The sequence below is a fragment of the Microtus pennsylvanicus genome, chromosome 5 (genome assembly GCF_037038515.1).
Source record: "Microtus pennsylvanicus isolate mMicPen1 chromosome 5, mMicPen1.hap1, whole genome shotgun sequence".
NCBI classification, from domain to species: domain Eukaryota; kingdom Metazoa; phylum Chordata; class Mammalia; order Rodentia; family Cricetidae; genus Microtus; species Microtus pennsylvanicus.
The window spans coordinates 21,147,239-21,157,949 of NC_134583.1; the positions used below are offsets into that span (position 1 = coordinate 21,147,239).

The 10,711-nt window shown below is 38.7% G+C and overlaps 1 non-coding gene across 1 annotated transcript; it reads right to left on the reverse strand.

The window, feature by feature from the left end:
• Window positions 1-9,335: 9,335 nt before the first annotated feature.
• On the reverse strand, window positions 9,336-9,465 carry LOC142851474 (U6atac minor spliceosomal RNA). The gene has a single exon (XR_012910792.1). It is a non-coding gene; the product is annotated as a U6atac minor spliceosomal RNA (small nuclear RNA).
• Between the last annotated feature and the right edge of the window lie 1,246 nt (window positions 9,466-10,711).

The window sequence follows — 10,711 nt, forward strand, 5'->3', positions numbered from 1 at the left end:
CTTCGGATTTCTAGGGCAATGTGTATATGTAATTCTTTATTTCATCGATCCTTTCGATTTTCTTGCTGGTACTCTCCAGTCTTGCAGTTTGCAGGATCTTAAACCAAGAAGGGGTGGAGATTGGAGTTGCGGTTCTGGCGTGTGGTCTGAGGGAGGGGTTAGACCGGTAAGGGCGCGCAGGATGCGCGAATCACTGGGACTGCACAGAGGACAATCTGAGGACTCGCTTTCACGACTCCATCTCCGGAAACCACATCTTTGGTCCTGCCGGCATCCTCTCAGCTTCCGAAGCCGGGGCTAAGTTCTCAGCTCCCTTGTCTCCCGGCCCATTGAGGGGAGCCCTCAGCTCAACTCATAGGTCCGGTCAGCGGGTCATCTCGGTTCCCTTGAGTGCTTTCTCCTGCCTCCCGTCCCTCCTCTCGAGTTTCTCCTTCCTCCCTCCGCCTCCTGCTCTAATTCTGCGCTTTGATTCTGTTTTTCAGGGGAGCGTTCTGGGGTCTCTGCACAAAACCTGCTTTTGAGCTCTTTGGCTTCCTCCGAGCTGGAGCCCGTCCTTCCCCCTGGCCCACTCTGCCGAGCAAGGGATGCTGTGAAAAGATCCGCTGCCCACCGCCTGCGGCCCGCTGTCCAGAGGGCTCCGCCCATAGAGGTCAACTCCCCTCACTCTTCCTCTTTCCAGCTCACTCTCCCTCCGCCGAGCCCAGACTCGGTCTCGTCCAGACTTTTGCTGTAGAGTGCATATCTGCTGCACTGCCCTTAACCTACGCCCGGAGTGGGCTCAGACCCGATCTCTGTTCTCCAGAGCCCGAGGATGCCCGAACAAGCAGCCTTTTCTCCCTGCAGTAAAACCATAGCCAGAGCAGATGCGCCCCAGCTCTCCCGGGACTTGGCAGGTGCTGTTGAGTTAATTTTTCCGCCATACAAAGAAGGATGACCTAGCCCGCCCTGGGATTCTGATCTTTTCCCAAAATTTCCCAACCAAAATCGGGGTATCAGAGGCATATCAGTGTGTTTGTCGGACCTACAAACACGCATGCTATATTTGCTTTTATCTGCTAGATTTCTTCTCCGACAGCAGGAGATGACTGACAAAGGTTTCTTCAGCAGAACACTCATGGCGTGGTCCTTAAAGACTTGCCTTTCCTTGCAAACGTCTTAGGAAGGGATTCGGGGCAAACCGACTCAGATAATTGCCTTCGGTAAAATAACACGATTATGAAATTAGATCTGTACTAGAGGGGTAATTAACTTCGATCCATGCCAACATTTAAAAACTAGATTTATAGACGTATGTATATGGATTTTAGGTACGTTGTAAATGGCATGCAGATGTATGCGTAAGTATACGCAGGCTCATGCACCATCTACTCTTCCACAGGGCAGACTAATTAATGGCAACTCTAGCAGATGTGGCAGGAGGAGGGCTGAGCTGGAGCACAGCTTCTGAGATACGACCCTGGGGGTAGGGACTCCAAGCCGGGAACTCCAGGGGAAGCTGAAGGGCAGAGAGGAGAGTGTGATAGTCGCAGTGAGTCAGTTGCTTCTGGATCAAGATCAGAGACTCTGCCCTCCGTGTTCACAGCGGACCTTGATTTAATGTCATACAATTAAGGCACGCGGTGAATGCCAAGAGCGGAGCCTACGACTGCACTTGAAGGACATCAGAGACTCAGGGTCAGAAAGGGTGGGGAGAAACAATTGCAGGCATCATGAAGGGAGCTAGAATGAACCCATCCTGTGCGGCATAAGGACCCCTTGCACTGATGCAGAATCTTTAGAATGCGAGAGTCGTATGTTTTCCAGTGAGAATCTGGGAAACCCGCATGTCTATCCTCAAGGGAAATATTAGAGGTTTCATTGACAGCTGTCAGGAGAGGAGTAACTCCCTTTGGTGCCAATGGTCTAGAAAGTCTGCATTCAGAATGCGCTGGCCTTTTCAAAACAGATTGAGATTGTCCTTAATCCTGGACCGAATTGGGGAAACATAATGGGTGAGGGGGCTGTAGCGCTCAGACCTCATTGCACAAGAAACCTCAATTGACTCAATCATCTGTGGAAATAGGAACATCAGGTACCCCATAGCCCTTGTCTTTTCGCATCTTTACCCAGTCTCCTGGCGGCCTTATCTAGCTTTAAAAGACCAAGGCAAAGTCGCAATACCCAAATCAGTCAAAGTTGTCGAATAACCGGAAAGACCAAGCCAGGAACTCTGAGACTTGGCAAATTAATTTATTTGGAAAACCATAACGTAGACTTAGTTAAGGTAGGTCTACTCCACAACCTTGAAGCCTAAGAAAACCAGGGCTGAGAAAGAGCCTTGACGGAAGTCTTTGTTCTGTAGTGGCCTGCCTGGCCAGGGAACAAAGGCAAAGCTGGGGAAGGATGCACCAAAGTGGCCGCGCCCTCTGCGCCTTGCGCTGTCCGTGGTGCTGACCGAATACTCTTCCTTCTTTTCCTCCTCTTTCTCTTCTTCCTCCTCCATCCATAATCCCGCCAGCAAGGCAATAGAATCGCTTCTTCCCTACCATAAAACCTCTAGGATATTAGGTAATTTACAAATAAAAAATTGAAATATGGAAAGACTGTAAACAACTAAATTGTATTTTACTGAAACCTTACGCTCTGTTATGACAATCAATTGGTTTGGGGTGAAACCGGAATCTGAGTAGTGTACAAAACCTGCAAGAAAGACATGAAATAGAAATTTTATTTTTATTTTTTCTTAAATCACAACACTGAAAACAGAGACACAAGGTCCACAGTTGAGGATCTTAGCGTAGAAGTGGTCACCAAAGGTATCTCTCAAATGACCCCCAGAGTGTGCCTCAAGACGTATTAAGGAGGTTAAGACTGAACTGATTAGGTGACCAGGGCAGGCAGGAGTGAAGCAACCAGCAACCACTGTCTAGGCTCTCGGCAGGGCTCTGGGCAGTGCAGCTTTCCAAAGTGAGTTCTGAGACTAAGACCCACAGAGTGATGGGACTCTGATGTGCAGGAGCTGGCTGGCACCGAGTACCACCTCTCAAGGAGGCACTGCAGGCCCAGAGGCCTGAATTCCGCACTGCGGAGAAAATCAGATTGCAGAACTGGAGAGTTCTCATAGCTACTCCGAGCCAGACCTTCAGAGGCACGGCAGATTACCAAATCCCACAAAATTAAGATTTGCCTTAGGACTCGTGTGTCAGATGTGTGTGAATTAATGCACTCTATATATTTAAAATGCTCAACATATTTCAGCATTCTAACTTAAACATCAAGAATATGTATATAAGCAATAAAATATTAATTTCTATAGTTAGTCATATTTGCAGTGAAATAAGAAATAGGTGATAAATAGATTTGTACCCAGACTAGGCCCAGTAAAGAAAATGTTTGAGTTTGTTTAAAGATTCACATCATAAATGCTGTCAAACATTGGTCACAGATAAACTGAATCAGGTTTTAAAAGAGAGACAGTGGCAGTGATTTCATGAAGGCGTAGAAATGGACTATGTATGTACAATGGTCTAAAAGATAAGTTTTTATAACATTTATTCTCTTAAACCTGAATGACAGAAATGTATTTACTGTCTCAGGAAATAAAAGAGGTCAGAAACAATATTCTTGGTCGTCTGATTCCTCCCCACTCCATCCTGAAAGGTGGACTTTGTCTTCTGATTTTAAAAGCCTGTAAATTAGCAGTTTTATATGCAAAAATTTTAGGTTTGTCTTTGATTTCACACAATACGAAGGGACCGAGTTTGCAGACTGTGTCGGGGAAAAGAGCTATCGCAAACACAGAAACGATGGCTTTAAGATGTTCCTCTGGTATCGATGAAAAAACAGTCACCAGAAATGGAAATGGGTTTGAAGCTTTGCAGGTTGTCCCACGGCTCCCATTTCCTGCCCGTCTTCATCCAGCTGTAATGATGACCCCTACCCACAGTCCCTTGAGTTCTTCACAAAGCAAAAAGGGGTCTAAAGCTTCAAGACAGTCCTGTTTGCATTACTGTCATTCATATTATATAATAAGGACACATTAATACTCTCCCATCTCATCCTCTCTGTTTACAATCGTCCTAAACTCTGATTTCAGAAAGATTAATTGGTTAAAAATATATTTTCTAAATAGAAAGGGAATGCCGTATGAGAGAATTACAAATGTAAGGATACAAATACATGATTAAGTCACCTAGTTACCAAGATTAAGTACAGTGTGGTTATTAATTCACAGTGTTTGTATACTTTTAAAACTATTTATTTTCATTTTTTTAAAAAAATAATCATCCAGCTTAATGTCCATTACAAAATTTTCCTGCTGTGAAATTCTGTGCTCAGCAGTTTTCCGGCAAAACAACCCAGGTGGACAATCAGAGCGCTCTGGAGCAGAGGACCATGGGAGTCCTTCTGCAATCGCAACTTTCATCTAGTGCTCTCAAATTAGAGCTTCTTGGAATAATTTAGGAACAGCTTGACCCATTGAGATGCTCAGGGACAACCCTCTTGGGAAACAGCTTCTTCCTTCCAGGGAACAAGATGCTAGCGCAGGAAACCAAGAGGTATCTGGTGTCAGCAAGGCCAGAGCTCCCTCTGCTGGCCCGCCAGAAACGGCACGCTAGTTACAGAAGCCAGATGGCGCGGGTTTGGATAAATCCTGGAAACATTAAGCTCTTAGGATCTTCTAATCTGTGGAATTTAAAAGCTCCCATCAAATTTTCCGCCTGAAAGGCTCCCCGATTTTTGTTTTGAGAGATCCTGGGATGGCTATCTTATATTCTATAGGAAGCGAGAAGTCATTGTTTGAAGCCGACTGTCGATGTTTTCTGTATCTTTTTGCGGTTTTATAGGAAAATATGAAATTGTACACTTCAGTGAAAAATTGTCCTCCTAGGCAGCTTAATATCAAATAATTTTTATATTTTTGCCAACAACTGAAATTTAATAAAAGGAAACATTTTAATTAGAATAAGCATACTTAATTTTAAAGGATGTTAAAACGAAAATAAGACCTTACATAAGGAACGATTGTGTTGATTTGTATTAATTCTAACTTCAATTTCCAATGACTACACTTTTGAAAACGAAACTGAGCTGTGCTTGAGGAAGGAGCTGAGGTTTTTGAGTCATATTAGTTAATATATCTAAAAGTTGACCTCCGAAATCTTTCTACTGAGTTAAAATGGGTACGCAGGTGGCAGAGATCCCAGAAAGTAGGCGACTGGGAGTAAAGTCATCAGGAATGCAGAAATGGAAGCAGCGTGTGCAAACATCTAAATGTTATTTGTACTTTTCTGTATGGAACAATCTATTATAAAATTAAATAGAGGCTTCTTGAAAAGTTAAAACTCATTTTTGATTTCGCATTTTATTGGGCTTATACTGAGTAAAACAATGTATAACTATATTATTTCGTCACTGCAAATTTGGAGTTCTAACCTACTGTGCAATAGACACATATTTGCTGTGCAAACTGTTACTACATCAGTGCTGGTGTAATAAAATCCTTCTAACTACATGGTTGTTAACACATCTTCTAAAATAAAGTTCAGTTTATTTTATGATGTCAGAATGGAATAGCTGTTTAATATCTCTTATTTTAATATTAGATTTTAAATGAATGCTCATAAGAATATCAAGTTAAAATAAAAAACCTATTTGATGTTACAATTTGTTTTTGGGGGAACAGCTCTTGATTAAATGTTAAACCAGCTTAAATATTTAATCAAGTATGTCAAATTTTATATAGCGTATGTCTGTCTTCAGGAAGCTGGTTCTCTGAAGCAAGCATTACCAATTCATAGGACAGTAAATGAAGAAAAGAAAACTGTTATAATTCCTACAATTTTGTTCTAAGAATTCTTTTGGAAATGTGAAATACTTTATTTTACATAATTAAAATTTCTTCCTCAGTAAATTCAAAAATATTTTACCCAGTAAATAATAAACATATCACCATAGTTTTTCTATATTCTTCACAATTATTAAACTTGCAAACAAGTTCTAATAAAAGAAAATGTGTAATACACATAAGGACATTTTTTCCTCTTTTAAAAACCATTTACTAGAAAGAAAGAAGAAAATAAGAAAGAAAATATAAACAACTAAACTTGCTTCTCAGCAGTTTTGCTGTGTGATAGTTTTTTTCAAATCAATAGCAGACACCAATATTCATTATTCTAATATGTATAGATGGTTTTTTAAATTTCTCTTTTATATTTGTATATCTGGATTTTATCCAAACCATCTTTACTTTCCTTTGGAGATTCAGAACTCAAACATAGAAACAAGCCACTCAATAGAAATAATATCCTTCCAAATAGTGTATTTGTGGAACACTCATATGTGACACAAGCAACAACCTACTAATGCCTCTGTTTAATGATTTAACTGCAATAGTTATGCAGTCTCAGAGTTGAAATTAATGCAGACTTTAATACTTGTGGGACGGACACACAGTCTTATTTGTGAGCTTTAGAGAAGAAAGCAAATTTATTTAGTACTCTCTGTATCTTTTATCCAGTATCCAAACTCTCCTCTGGCTGCAGTTTCTATCAGTAAAAATTCTGACGCAGCAATGGGGCAGGATAGGAATTTTAAAATATAATGCTTTCAGGATAAATAACATAGGGGCATAAAGCTAAAATTTATTAACTTAAAATACCAAGCTCATGATTTAAAACAGCAGAGAAAATATTCATACTGAAGAATAATGTTGGAAGTTGAAAGGCCCGCACATGGGAGGTAGACAGAAGTACAAAGGCAAGCAAGGTACAATGAGAACCAGTAAGGCTGCAATTCATGGGAGAACTGACACCTGATTTCAATTCTGCCTTTATCACCAGTAGAAAACACTATATGAATGCAAGAAAATCTCAGGACGACTAGATTACACACAAAGTGTGTTTATTTATTGGACATGCTGCAATTTTGATCTTTTTAAAAAGAAGTTGGAAAATATATTTGGGAAATCTAGTAAGCAAATTATTTATTTATTATTCATCGCCTATGAATTTGAAAGGCAAATTTATGTCTTTGTTTCCTGGATATTAGTGAACCCCAGTTTAGCTCTGAAAAGATTGCTCTAAATGTTACTGTATACTGAATATGAATTTTAGAAGTGGGTGAATGATAGCATGTGGAATAAAATATTTCTTCCTGCCAATGACTTTACATTTTTAAATCAGAGACACATTAAAAATGAAACTTAGTTGTGAAAAATTGTCTCTTGCAGTTTTCTGTTTACTGAGTCACAATATATGTAAAAATACAGGGAAATTCATTTAAATTTATTCCCAATGCTTGCTTCCTGGAGACTCGGGATGCTGTGTTAGCGTGAGGAGTGATAGATCGATACACTTGGAGACTCCAGTTCAAGGTCAAATTAAAAGAAGTTTATGCTGCCGTGAAAGCATGACGTGGAGAAAGACGTCCCCTTATAAAAGCTATGCAGTGTCCTCTTCTGTCAGGTCGTGCCTGGAATTTGTCTTGATTCTCACTTGGCTCTCAGAGTCGAGCTACATCTTCTGGGTTAACTATCCTGACGGTATCAAGTAGGGATGAGTTGCAGAAACTCCACAATCGGAGTCTTTAATATATGACTTCCACAAGTTAATATATTTAAATAATATGAATTTCTCTTCTATAAAAATGTTATTTATTTATTTATCTATTCATTGATTCTAAAGATCAAACCTAGGACTTTTTTGTACATGCCAAGCATGTGTTCTACATTGAGCCAACATCACCAGACCCACAAAAAAGTTATTTTTACCTAGATTTTCCATTTTCAAAACACAAGTATTTACAAATGTTTGCTAAGCCTCAGGAAGTTGTTCAAAGTGGATAAGGGAAGGAAGATGGTGCTGTGTACACATAGAACTATCTATGTTGTGGCTGATGGTTAACATATCAACCATGGCTGTACAAAAAATAATTCAACTTTAGATACAGCTTGAATCTATCCATTCTACAGTTGTCTTATCAGATAACCTGCCTGATAAAATTGAATGAAGCAAGAGGATTATTAGTAAAGAATCATTAAAAATGTCTAGTTAAATGATAGGCTATTCATCTACTCCAGCTGTTGTTGTTGCAATTCCTTTATGCAGAAAATAACAGCTTCTAAATCCACAAATGACCTTTCTCACATGAATAAAATTGTCCTATGTTAGCCTGCTTCTGCATACTCTTATCTCAGTTCCTAACCACACCTAGTAAAGCAAGTGATTATAACAATAGCATTGAACGTGCTGATCAGTCACAGACAAAAAGACCTGGTGTCAACCACAGAACTTGAACTTAGTTTTACTTTAGTGTCTCCATCTTGTCATAGTCAATACTTGCCTAAAGTTTCTAAAAACAAAACACAGATCTGCCAATTCATTCATAAAATATTTACTGGCTTCTGGAAGATCCCACTCCATTTGTGGGACCTTCCAAATTAAACAGAAAGAACATGATTTCTTTTGTGGTAGACCTGACAGACTTTCTTAGTCTTATTTCTCCCACTCCCCTGAACAAGTTGATGTTCCTTTGATTTAAGTCCTTTGCTTTAAGAGTGCCATGTTAGTCACTGGAAGGAATATTTTCATGCTAAGGAAATGAACAAAAACAGTGCACCTACATTTTCTTTTGATCCTTCTTTCCTTCCTTGAATACCTTTGCTATTCAACCAGTTGAGGAATATAGAATTTAGCATGCTCTAATGTTGACTTGAAATATCAATATCTGTATCAACTGTGGTTTACAGTCATGCTTCACTTACTATTTTTTGTACTTATTCAATGCATATGTTTGCTTTCCTTTTAAGGTAGATTTTTGTCTAAAAAAATCAAAAATCAATTGTCATTCAAACTTGCTCAAAAGTCAATCCATTCTTCAGTATTATTTCAAGTCACTTTATTTTTTATTGAATTTTGGTGTGCACTGTGGTATATGTGTGAGTATACACGTATGTTTACTTGTACATATATGTGTGAACGCCAGAGGTCCATGTCAGATGCTCTTCTGTATTGTCCTCTGTCTCACTTTTCCAGTCAAGATCTCTCACTGAACCATAGGTCACTGATTGCATAGAATGGTTGGTCAATGAGCACCGAGGTTTTCCTGTCTCTGCCTCTCAGTATTGAGAATTTCAGTGCATACAGCCACATCCAACTTTTTACATGTGTGCTTGAGAGCTAAACTCAGGTATTTATATGTGCAATGTAAGTACTTTACACACTAGACCATCTCCCTGACCTCCATCTATGTTTTATTTTGATGAGTTATTTAATCAATTCTAAAAATTCCCTTTATTTTACACAATTTATTTTCACTTTTTAATAATAATAATAATAATGATGATGATAATAATCAAACAAAAGCAGTCGTTAGATGCCAAAAAGTAAGCTACAACACCTTGACCATATGCATATTCTAAGACTCAAGTACTTCTTTTTTACTGGTCAAGGAGAGTCCTAACCTTTCTCTCCTTTTTTTTCAAAGAAAACTGCACTCTATTTTTGACAGGACATATATATGTAACTAAATTACAGCAACTAAAACATCAATTCCTTTTGTTGTATTGACTAACAATGTGTTTAAAAACCTAATTTAGTTACTAAATTGTCCATAACTAGACCAGTATTTCCACGACTTCATTATGTCAATGTTCAAAATAAATATGAACTAATCAATCAAAAACCAATGTCAAAATAATCTTCTAGAAGTCATTTTCAACGTGTTAAAGTCCAATCATTGCCTGTGAAGTTTTTAGAAGCTCCAGTAAAACATGATAATTTTTAGTTCCTATTATTGTTTAAGTAATAGCCACCATCTTAGCCATGTCCTGGACCAGAGATCTCTGTCGGATTTTTCAAGGCAGTGACAGGAGCCTTGTATATCAATGAGATAAAGCACATTTCCCGTAAGTTCCCATTATTTGATTCATCAACTACCATGAGGATAAGAACTTCTTCAGCTTCCAGACATTTATGATATAATACAGTACTCTTTGTAAATAATGCATTGACCCTGGAATCAGTAGTTCAATATTTTAAACTGAAGCATTACTTCAATCAGCTGAATAATTTTGATTACTCTCCTTTCTGTTGGATTTTAGTTCTGTGTGAACTTGATTACTAACTCTGTAGAATATACAGTAAAAAAAAAAATAGAGGCCGTTTAAAATTTGGGGTTTGAGGTCCATTCTTGACAATTCAGTTTAGCAGTTCTGAGACCACTTAAAATAAATACAACTGATTCTGAACCTATTGCTCCACATCTTGAGAAAGTCCATGTCACTGTCCCATCTCTCATTTTGCCTTTATAAACTAATGGAAATTAGTAATTCTAACATAATGAAGCTTATTACTCAATTAAACACACCGAGAGAATGTATATTTTGGGCAAGTCTTAGGCATATCAATCTGCATTTTTCAAACGGTAATTTGTGGGTTAAAGGTACATTAGGAAAAGTATCCATGCAGTAGAAAACAGTGAAGAAATGAACAAGCTGGGGAAGCTCTCGGAGTGCAATAATTCTGAGTGTTAATAAAAAAGAGTTAGGGCATGCGGAGGTCTTAGACAAATATCCAGAAGCCCAGAAGACTTATGGTAATTTTATTAAGAAGCACTTGAGCCACAGTTAGCTGTTAAGGAAAACTAAGGCCTTTTGATAACATTCCACTTTATTACTCCTGCCATAACTGACCATAGATTTAGGAAATGTTTGTAGGAATAATGATCTCTG